Below are 12,091 nucleotides of genomic sequence, written 5' to 3' on the forward strand. Positions count from 1 at the left end.
GGTTCGGCCAATATTAAAGGGACTGTTCAAAATTAGAAAAGCATGGCTGCTTTCTTTTACCACTAGTGTTAGAACAAGAGTATCACATCTGTGCACAGATAGTGACTATATACAGGTCCGCTTCATTTACTTCAGTGGGTGCAATCTGTGATAGCAAACACAACCTATAGGCAGGTATGACACTGTTTATGGAAGTAGGCAGTCATGTTCTTCTAATGCTGGACAACCCCTTTACAGGCGCCTTCCTATCTTAAAAACTGATGACAATCATATGCTGTGTGTTTATGATTGGTGGGGGCCACCGCTTGGGACTTATACTAAGATCGGTTTCACACGGCCGAGTAAATTGTGCGAGAAACAAATCGCAGCACGTCCTATCTTTGGAGAATCGCTTCTTACCTGAAGGGATGCAAGGTGGTTTTGAGATTTTAAATGCCTCGCATCTGCAGGGAAATTGTATGTTGAATCACAGCCCAATATCGCACTCGCCTGTGTGAAGTTAGCCTAAGGATGAAGCTGCTGCAGCGCTGCGTCCCATTTGCCCTGCATAGTGTCACCCTGATCACATGCGATGCATGCACCTACAGGTAAACCCCTCTCGCTGGCAGCTGCAGTCCTCTGTGCAACCAGTGCTTCTGCCCCTTCATTCTTGGGTTCCTAGTTATACGCCATCATCAGTTTAGAAGATGGTTTATTAAAAAAATGTTTTCTCTACAGTTTTTGCTATACGATTTCAGATTGGAAGCTCATGCAGGAGGTTGCTGGTCATGGTGCCTACTGACGCATTCTGCCTTTGATCTTTGTGTAGAAACACTTAAACTATCATTCCTGTATGTGATAAATATATTATAAAAAACGTATAACTGCCTATTCCAGTGTCTTATAAACAGGGGACATAATAAAGCATTGCCCTGCCAATGGGCAAAATCCGCATGTAGAATTCCGAGGTGGAAGATCGCATTTCTGCATCAGAAGTGACGTTATTTCTTGATGCGGCAACACGTTGGAATTCCGCATGCAGATTTTACCCTTTTGACAGGGCTAAATCTGCATGGGGATCTCCCCAAACCACAGATTTTGATGGGATATATATAATTTTTTTTTAAAGAGGTGGAAAATCCCATGGCGAATTCTGCAGCGTGTACACACCCTTAGGCCCCTTGCACCCATGCTGTCAGCAAAATGCTGTGATTTTGATCTCGCCACTTTGCTGCGATTTTATTTTAGTTTTCAGAGGTAGGTTCCTGCCTCCGACAGCGGGTTTTACTGCACCCCATCATTGTGATGAGGTGCGATAAACGCAGAAAAATAGAGCAGATGGCGCTCGAAAATCGCCGCGCTGAAATGCACCGCGTTCAAGCACATGTCTGCGAGGCTCCATTAACCCTTTCCAATCCATTTATTTTTTTCTCACCCATTCTCCCCAGCTCCAAATAAATTGGAGCTGGGGAGAATGGGTGAGAAAAAATACATTTTCCTGCACCCTCCTGAACTGACAGAGTTCTGGAGGGTCCAGATGCTCACTGAACCGTGGGGGATCCTGCTTACCTGTCCGGCGTCTTCCACATTCTCCTTCTGCCTCCCGGCTCGGCGATCATGTGACCGCTGGGGTCAGGTGGCATCCAGCGGTCACATGATCGCCGAGCCCGGAGACAGAAGGGAGAATGCGGAAGACACCGGACAGGTAAGCAGGCCTCCCCATGGTGCAGGCTCCCGACTCGGCGTTCATGTGACCGCTGGGGGTCAGGTAACACCGGTGGTCACATGATCGCCGACCGGAATCTTTATGCATTGCATAGCGCTAATTGAGCGCTATGTAATGTGTAAAGGAGAAGGCAGAAAGGGTTAAAAACCCTTTCTGTCTTCTCCTCGGGGGTCCTCGATGAGGATCAGTGCAGGAGTGTATCTGCACCCGATGTGTCTGACGATCGGGTGCAGATCCACTCCTGCACTGCAGTGTCGGGCCTGCCAAGACATCTGAGCTGTGGAGGGAAATTATGATGTCGGGGCAGGCCCAACATTGGACTGGAAAGGGTTAGAATCAATGTTAGCATTATACAGCGATTACCGCAGTGTTCATAATGCCACGGTAAACAACGGATGTGTGAGATTGGCCTTAGGTGTGGATTTTGCTGCTGTGGAAAGTCTCTATGAATACATGTGGTCTGAACGTAACCTTAGGTTCATTTTACACGTAGTGTACATATGGCAGGAAACACTGAAGTGGACTATTTATATGAACCGTTCATGACATGAGAATGCACTTTGAAATGTATAAGCTTTTTATTTTTTCTGTACATCATGTTCTGGTTCTATTATTTCAAAGCGCTGTTAATTCCAGGAGACTATACATATGGAAACTGGTATGAAGACATTACATACGGCAAAACATAGGAACAATAGTCATGGCCTAAATGACTTAGAAACTGATACAAAATGAGAAAGGACCCTGTTATTTGGAGGCTAGATGGAGACAGTAGGTGAGGGTAGAAGCTGCTAAGACAGTGGTGACAACAGGGCTACAGTAGGTTGTAGGCTTTTCTGAAGTGGTAGGTATTTGGGTTCTTCTGGAAGTCTTCTAAGGGGGTGGAGAGCCTGTGTTCAGGTAGTGAGTTCTAGAGTTTAGGTGATGCATAGGAAAAATACTGGAGACAAGTGTGTGAGGAGCAGATTCGGGGAGAGTTAGGGAAGTGGTCTTGTGAGGACTGGAGATTACAAGTGGGGCAGGTACTGGAATATTAGGGCAGAGATGTATGGAGGGGACAGGTTGTGGACAGCCTTCTGTATCATTGCTAACGTTTTGACCTGGTTCTCTGGTCAATGAGTAGCCAGTGAATGAACTGGAATGGGAGATGTGGATTGGAGTGATGCAAGTGTGTTGTGTGGGATTATAGGTGATCAAAGCTCCAGCAGGAGCTGAAACGCGTCCTTGTTCGTTTTTAATTTGATATGTAATGGCATAACTTTATTAAAGCAGGGCATGTCCTTTTTCATTTTGAGAAACCAGTCTCCTATTTTATTTCTCCGGAATGAATATTCCTCGGTGTTGTGTGGGAGGCTGCAGAGAAGGATGTTGCAGTAGTCTATACAGATGAGGGCATGAACTAGGAGGTTTGCTGATTCAAGGTTAAGGAAAGAAGGTATCCAACAGATGCTTTCGAGTCGGAGGTGGCCAGGGTTTGCTTGCAGTTTTGAAGAGGGTGGATTTAATTGTTAAACTGAGTTAATGAACTTGTAAGACTGGGGAAAGTATGAACCCATTAATTGGAATTTGATATGTTTGTTGGGTGAGGAGAGGGGCTAAGATGATAAGTTCAGGTTTTTCCATATTGAGTTTTAGAAAGCGGGAAGATATAGGCGATAGACTCTCTGGGATTCTGGGTAGCAGAGCAATAACGTGGGCCAAATGGGTGTCATATGCATAATTGTGTTACAGAAAGCCATGGGATTGTATGAACTGTCCGACACTAAAGGTGTAGATGAAGAATAGTGGGGTCCTAGGACAAAGCTTTGAAGGACACAGCGTGGGCCACTAAATGTTTGGCCAGTGAGATACAAGGAGATCCAGGTTTGTGATGCCAACGGTGGAAAGAGCTTTAGAACGGTGGGGTGTGTGTTAAAAGCCAAGGACCGGTCAAGGAGGAGGGATAGTAATGTTGAGACTTTTGCAGTTAGCAGATCATTAGTGACTTTGGATAGAGTGATGGGGTCAAATCCAGACTGTAGTTGGATGAGAGCTGGGAGGATAAAGCATGTCCACCTTGACGTTCCAGGCGGTTTGGTGCTAATGGGAGCATAATTGAGATGGAGTAAGAGTTTTTGGCAGAGAGGAGAGCTCAAGGGAAGATGGGTGTGATGGTTGCTTGTTTAAAAGACAAAGGGAAGACTCCAGTGGTCGCTGAATGATTCAAAGGATGGGTTAGGGCTAAGATAAACACACTGGTGAGGTCGGGGATGCGATGAGATGGGATTGAGTCAGGTTGGAGAGCAGGTTAAAGGGGTAGAGGACCAATTAGCTCAGCAAAAGGGTTGCATGGACTGTAGTTTGAGGCTTTCTCTGATGTTGATCTTGTGTTTGGCAAAGTCTGCTGCAGAGATGAGATGTGGTTGGAGGCATCTGGGGGAGGGGAGATGGAGAAGGGAGTTGAGTGTTAAAGGGCCACTCCGGTGAGAAAATGCTTTTTCATTCCTGTCCCCTCACCTGATTGCCTAGGACAGTCTGGAGGTTCCCTCTGTTTATTTGCCTTCACTTAAATGCAGTGCATCTTGATGTGGAGAGTTTTGCTTTTCTATCAATCCCATGATGCATCAGCACATTACATGAGCAGCTAGAGACTGTACCATCTAGTTGTGACTGCAGACTTGAAGCTGAGGACATCTTGTTTGTATGTTGTGAAGTCTTCCTTAGCGCTCACTTACACAGACGTAGCCTATTACGGTCGCTTAATACGCAGCGTATTTAAGTTACTGAAATATGTGCATTCCCTGAGGATTTTGGCCTTTTTACGCCAGTCAATATGCAGTGATCACTGTGTATTAGCGTGTGTGAAAAATAAAACGCAGGAAGCTGAAGATTTCTACTTCCTGCGGAAATACAGTGAATACACATGTATTGTGCCTATTCACTGCATATTTTTACCTCTCCCATAGACTTGCATGGGCTACGTCAGTCCGTAATACAGGCCAAAATAGGACATGCTGTGACTTTTTAAAAAAAAAATAAAATTTTTTTTGTTGTCTATGGGGACCTGGTGCTGCGTATTACATGCATAATACACAGTCAAAATACACTGTTTTTGCATTTCGTTCCCCGCAGCGATAATCTGGCAGCGGGGAAGGCAGTGCACGCTTTCCATAGCGTTGCTATGGAAAGCGCCGCCCCCCTGTCCATGAGCGGACAATCATAGCGATTCTCCATTCGCGGCTGGCAAATCGCAGCATGCTGCGAATCGCTGCGATTCTCCGTGGTGAGCCTATCTGACAGGCTCACCGCGGAGATCTGGGGGCTGGCTCCTGCTCCCCAAGGACAGGCAGCCTAAGAGTGGGATTGCTTCTATCTCTTTGTAATTCTGCAAGCTTGCTTCACATTTAAACAGATTTCTGTGCCAGGGTTTGTGTGAGGGGGGGGGGGGGGGGTCGGGTCCAGGGCTCAAGTAATTGTGGCATTCTAAAAAGCAGTGTCTGTGTCTTGCAATGACGATGTGGTAGAAGAGTCCTCGCACGTGACTGTTAAGCTTCCTACACGGGGAGCTGTTGTAGAGGAAAGGTAAGTCAAGATAAGTAAGTTATGGGCAGATGAGAGAAGAGGGAAGTTTGAAAGAGTAGATAGGAAATAGGGAATGTATTAGCGTTATCATTTTTTTCACTAGTTGATACCAGATAGTGACATATTCCATTGTTCTTATTTTTTTTTGCTTGTAGATTTTTTTTTTTTGTGGTTCTGTTTTCTATATACGACACTGGCCACTACCATCTTGTTTGATCTGCTTTAACTGTGGCCCTATGGGCCATTCACACAATGGACAGGAAGGGACACACTGACTTCGATGTTGTGGACATGGTCACTGACCTGTGCAGAGGTCATTGAGATGACTGCTGAAAAGTTCTCTCTACAGATCGGGAAATGTCAGACTATTAGGCGGAGTGGTCGGGGTGAAAACTGCAGGCATTTTAGGGTTTTCTTAGATGAGTTAAATTGCAAAATTAAAGAGGCAAAATGCTTAAATATATTTGCAGAAAACTACTTGATTTCTACAATAGGTCATTTTCTTGACTCGTTCGCCTTAATGTGGCCAGACATGTAAACAATGGATGTTGTTTCTCCCGGCTACTATGTGCGTGGGCATGTAGGTGCGTATAAAGACAATATTATGTCTGTGCAGATGTTATTCTTGCAGGTAAAATTGAAATGTAGCCATGGCAACTAGACCGAAAACACTTATTTACATTGTGGCTGTTTTCCAAGAATTGGAAAAGGATGATCTATTCTTTAATGACTGAATAGCTTTGTTTTAAAGTGTTTATAAGCCATTAATTATTTTTAGTCACAATATTTGTAATTGTCAGTAAATTGCAAAGTTAAACTAGCTATTATTTAAAGTTGTGAAGACGCATTAACCAGATTACAGGTCATTATTTTCTTCTTTCAGAGGTGTATACAACCAACATACCTGAACGATCGGGTGACTTCAGAAAATGGTGCATACATGAGGAATAACACTATTTCTGGCCATTATATGACTTGTATCCTGCATTTTTTCACCCTGTGCAGACTGTCTCTAACTAAGTTGTCCCTGAGCTGGTGAGAGGAGTCTGCTCTTATGTGTTCTATATAATGAACATAAAGAAAACGTCAGATTCTGCTCCCTCTCTCTAGCACACCTTCATAAATATTAGTATCATGGAGGACTGTGCACAGCATGACAGGGTGGTGTAGATGTGATTTTCAATAACTGTAAATCACTATTAGCCCACCCCTCCATTCCATAGACTTCCATGAGCAATGTGAGACAACAGTCCTCTCCACTTTCTGTTTTCTATGTTTGGTGACCCTATTACTAGAGACATACTTAACTTTATAAGTCAGTGGGCAGTGAATTAGAAGGGAGATTCTTAGTGACCTTTGCTCACTCTGAGCTGAACAGTCCAATGGGCGGTCCTATCAGTGATTAACAGCTGTGTGTATGGCAGTACATTCAGGGATATGGCCACCCATTGGACTGTTCAGCTCAGATTAACCCCTTAGTGACGGCGCTATCGTAAAACTATGTCCTGCTGTTGCAGGACGTGTATGGAGGGAGGTAGCGCCGCTATCTCCCTCCATACAGCGCGGGCGTCAGCTGTTTATTACAGCTGACACCCGCGGGCAATAGCCGCGCTCGGACGTTCAGCCGATCGCGGCTATTAACCCTTTAAATGCCGCTGTCAATTCTGACAGCGGCATTTAAATCCCCCGAACGCTGTTTGGGGGTCCCGCACGGCCCCCCTGTGGTGAGATCGGGGGAGCCGTGCAGGTGTCATGGCAGCCGGGGGCCTAATGAATGGCCCCAGGGCTGCCTTAGCAGACTGCCTATCAAGCCATCCACACAGGGTGGCTTGATAGACTGCCTGTCAAAAAGCAGTATGACGTAATGCTATAGCATTACGTCATACTGCAGGAGTGATCAAAGCATCGCATGTTAAAGTCCCCCAGGGGGACTTCAAAGTAAAGTAAGAAAAAAAGATCAATAAAGTTTTTTAAATTGTAAAAAAAAAGAAAAGTTTAAATCACCCCCCTTTTGCCATATCAATTATTAAAAAATCTAAATCATAAAATAAAAATATGTATTTGGTATCGCCGCGTCCGTAAAAGTCCGATCTATCAACGTCGTGCATTATTTTTCCTGCACAGTGAACGTCGTCCGGAAAAAAAAATAACGAACGCCAGAAATACACTTTTTTAGTTACCCTGTCTTCCAGAAAAAATGCAATAAAAAGCGATCAAAAAGTTGTATGTATTCCAAATTGATACTATTGGAAACTACAGGACATCCCGCAAAAAATAAGCCCTTGCTCAACTACGTCGACGGAAAAATAAAAAAGTTATTGAGCACACAAAATGACCGCAGAAAATAATTGAAAAAAATTAAATATCTTTAAAAATACAAGTACTACAGCAACAAAAAAAAAAACTATATAAGTTTGGTATCGTAGTAATCGTACTGACCCACAGAATAAAAATATCAGGTCGTTTTTTGTTGGTTTGTGTGCTGTAGAAACAGGACGCACCGAAAGATGGTGGAATGTCGTTTTTTTCCCCATTTCTCTCCGCTAAGAATTTTTAAAAAGTTTTTCAGTAAATTATATGGTACAATAAATAGTGCCATTGAAAAATACAACTTGTCCCGCAAAAAACAAGCCCTCATACAGCGACGTCGATGGATAAATAAAGGAGCTACGATTTTTTAAAAGGGAGTAGGAAAAAACAAAAATGGAAAAAAGCAAAAAAGCTCCGTCATTAAGGGGTTAAGCAAAGATATAAATGAATAAAATACAAGTTCTACTGAATCTTTCCCCATAAAACTATATATCAGTCTGCTCAGCTCCCCCTGCTCTATAACATGCCGCCTCCAGTTTGGACTGCATGTTCAATGTGACAGGTTCTCTTTAATGGCCTTTTCCCAGCAGAGGGAATCGCCTGAATGAATGTTGGTATCCACTCGTAGACCATTGGCTTGTCTACACTGGGTTGTCGTTGATTTTTTTTTTTTTTTTTTTTTTTTTTTTTAATGCAGACCTAAAAATACTGATTGTGGGCCGTACGTGCCTCAGCTGAACCTGGTGATGTTCTGCCGACTATAATGTAAACTGAATTAGTGGAAGGGGAAACAAAATGATTGTTACTACAAACAGCTCACAATAATTGCAACAAGAGAATAAAAGTAAACCAGCACTGACTGACTTGCTACATTGTCATCAACACCCATTACAAGCCATTTATCTGCCCATGTAAAAGGATCCTCAGCCCGCCTGCACACGGCAGAGACGGATTCAGCCTGTGGCCATTGACCCCGCGTAGCTCTCTTTTCTTTCTCTGTACTGTGGATGTCCCAATGGAAGCCGTCTGCCCAGAATCCGGGTTAAAATAGAGCATGCTGCGATTTTATTTTCGGCACATTGTGTCTGCAAATAAAATCCGCATATGTGTATGTAGCAGAGGAATCTCCACACACATCTATGGGCAAATTGAGCAGCGGATCGCCCGCGCCGTTGACAAGTGCAGGGTCCGCAATACAATTTGCCCCCTGTGCAGGTGGCCTAAGTCTGCATTCAAATGGCCGAGTGTAAGTTGCTCCTGAGCCTCTCCGTGCACATCTGTCCGATGTGTGGAAGCATGGCTATGGCATGCTCTACTCTTTTCTGTGAGTCGGACCAGAATAGGACATGCTGCCTTTTTATTTGCACAGACCATAAGTATATGTGAAAGATTGCTTGTCTGAAAAGCCCCAATTGATTTTGATGGGTCCAAGTTCTGTCAAAATTTACTGTTCTAGAACTTGGCTGAAAATAAAAAAGTCCTTCTGTCAGGATTCGACGCCTGTTACGGATTGAAATGTGAATGATTTAAGGTACGATACAATTGTCTTACTGCTCAGGTTCCCTTTCTATTGTATACCAGTTAGCACCACTTCTGTATTAGTATTCTTCTGTTGCCTCTAGTCTTGCTTGTGCGCTAATTTCTGCTTCTATGTTAATGTTTTAATATTTTGAAGGATAATTTTAAATAAATGAGTAATTTTTACTGTTTATCTTTTATTACATCGTTGCTTCGTCTTTATACTCAACCAGCTGCAGCCCCACTGACTCTATTTAGCTTTTGTACCCTCCCTCATTTCCTTGTACCGATCTCTGTTAAATTTGGCTGCAGCACTTTGAATCTGTCATGTGGGCGGTCTCCTCCAATGACTGTAAATGTGTGACACCCATGGGTGGAGGAGACAGCCCACGTAACAAATTCAGAGTGCTGGGAGCCAAGTCTAATGGAGGTTGGTGCAAGAGGGCGTGGATGTACAAAGAAAAGGTCAGTGGTGGTGTAGCTACAAAGCTATGCAGCCGGCCTCGCCAATCATAGAACATGACAAGTCCTCTTTAAGGGGCGAGATATTTCTATCTTGGTTTTTTGATGGCTTAACCACACAGGGTATGCCATAAATGTCTTATGGGTGCAGACACCACCTTTCAGACCTGCACCTATCTCGAATTTTGGCCATCCCTGTCCCCGGCTTGGCAGCATATGGTGGTTGGGAATAACAGACACTCTTTCTGTAACTCCCATAGAAGTGAACAGGCATTACAGAAACGCCATCTTGCACTGCATCCACCGCTGCCAGCTTATGGAAACTGATGCTTGCCGCGTCCTGATGCTATTTCCAGATTTAACAGATTGCTACTTCTGTAACTCCTTCTCTTCAAGGTACAGAAACGGCGGAGCCTAGCCGTGTCCAGTTTCGACTGTCCTGGCCACCTCATGTACAACCATGTTCCCATCATGTGTCCAAGATAGAAAAATACCTTTTTAAAGCGATCCTCCAGGCATGGACATACAAAGATGGCCGCACCAGCTTCTCTGACTGCCTGATGCACACTATTTACTAGTATGTATTGGTAGTCTAAGGGTGGGTTCCCACTGGGCGGATTCCCGCTGGAAATCTCGCGGTTTGACCGCAGCAAAAACCGCGAGACTTCCGCCGGGAGAAGCGCCGCGGAAAAGCCCGCGGCGGCTTTGAAGCGGCCCGGCCGCTTGCTTTTCCACTGCGGCCGGCGCTCCCATAGAGGAGAGCGCGGCTGCAGCGGAAAGAAAAAAGAATGGACATGCTGCGTTCGGCGCAGCCGCGGTTTCGGCCAGATTAACCGCAGCGGATTGGCCGTCCCGTGTGGGCGAGGTTTCTGAGAAATCTCGTCCATATGGCTGGCTAATCCCAAGATTAGCGGCCGCAGGCGGATTTGCTGCGCGGAAATTCTGGACGGAATTTCCGCTGCAAATCCGCCCTGTGTGAACCCCTCCCCCCCCCCCCCAAGACCCTACATGCTGATGTGCCTGGTCATGTAGGCAGCAGTGAGCAATCAAAGCAGATGTAGCAGTCATGGCTGGCTCTAGTCCTGCACCAGGATAAATCACTGCCCTGTGTTCCCCATCACTGTGTAGAACTGCTATCTATGTGCTGACTGCATTATTTAGAGGCACCATATACTACCATACATAGAGCTGAGCCCTTGTATCTGATCTGGAGGGGTGGGGCAAAATGAACTTTTGCACCAGGTCCCATGAGTCTTTGGCTGCTGTTTGGGTTGGTATTGCAGACCCAGATCCCAGAAAAAAATGCAATAAAAAGCTATCAAAAAGTCGTCGGACAAATAAAAGTTATGACGCGCAGAAGATGCAGCAGAAAATTGTAAAAAATTAAATATCTTTAAAAAAATATATAAGTAGTACAGCAAGAAAAATAAACTATATAAGTTTGGTATCGTAGTAATTGTACTGGCCCATAGAATAAAGTCATTTTTGTTGCAGTTTGTGCGCCGTAGAAACAAGACGCACTGGAACATGGCAGAATGTTGTTTTTCTTCCCATTTCTCTCTACTTAGAATTTTTTAAATGGTTTTCAGTGCGTTATATGGTACAGTAAAAAATACAACTCGTCTCGTGAAAAACAAGCCCCCATACAGTGACGTCCATCTATATATATAAAGACGAAAGCCCTCCCTGACTCACTCACTCACTGACTCGCCAAAAGTTCTCCAACTTCCCGATGTCGTAGAAACATAAATTTTGGCGCGAGCATAGATTATCTCCAAAATAGGAAAAGTAATTGGGTCCCAACTCGATTATTCAATTCTAGCGCAAAAGAATTAGTGTCGAAATTTAACGTACATAATCTAATTCTCTCACTTCCCGATGTCATAGAAACTTGAAATTTGGCACGGGCATTGATTATGTCATAAATAGGAAAAGTTAATGGGTCACAACTCCATTATTCAATTCTATGCGCAAAAGAATTAGCGTCCAAATTTTATGTACGTAATCTAATTCTCTCACTTCCTGATGTCATTTTATATGAAGGAAACGTCGCATGGTTACCTCCACGTGGTGTTTCCTGGGTAATGCAGAGAACTATGCAAAATGGTGAACAAATGTTTTTCCTCAGTATCTCTAAAGTAACCACGACTTCATAAGATTTTCCCTGTGAACACCAGATAAACACCAGTACCAAATTAACTCGGGCGAAGCCGGGTATATCAGCTAGTGGATAAATAAAGGTGTTACGATTTTCTTTAAAGGGGTAGGGAAAAACGAAAATGAGGGGGGTGGGGGGGAGAGAGGGCCCTGTCATTAAAGGGTTAAGACTAACTTAACACGGGCGAGCATGATATTGCGCTCGCCAACATCTGATTTTGCCGTGGATCTGAGGCATTTTATGTCAAAACTGCCTTGAATCACTTTAAGGGAAGTAGCGATCCTCCGATGCTGATGGCAGTCATGGCGGAGGATCACAGAGTTTCTCCCATTCTTTACAATGGGAGACCTGGCATCACATGGTGTGTACCAAACATG

The sequence above is a fragment of the Eleutherodactylus coqui genome, chromosome 2, assembly GCF_035609145.1.
Source record: "Eleutherodactylus coqui strain aEleCoq1 chromosome 2, aEleCoq1.hap1, whole genome shotgun sequence".
Classification (NCBI taxonomy): Eukaryota; Metazoa; Chordata; class Amphibia; order Anura; family Eleutherodactylidae; genus Eleutherodactylus; species Eleutherodactylus coqui.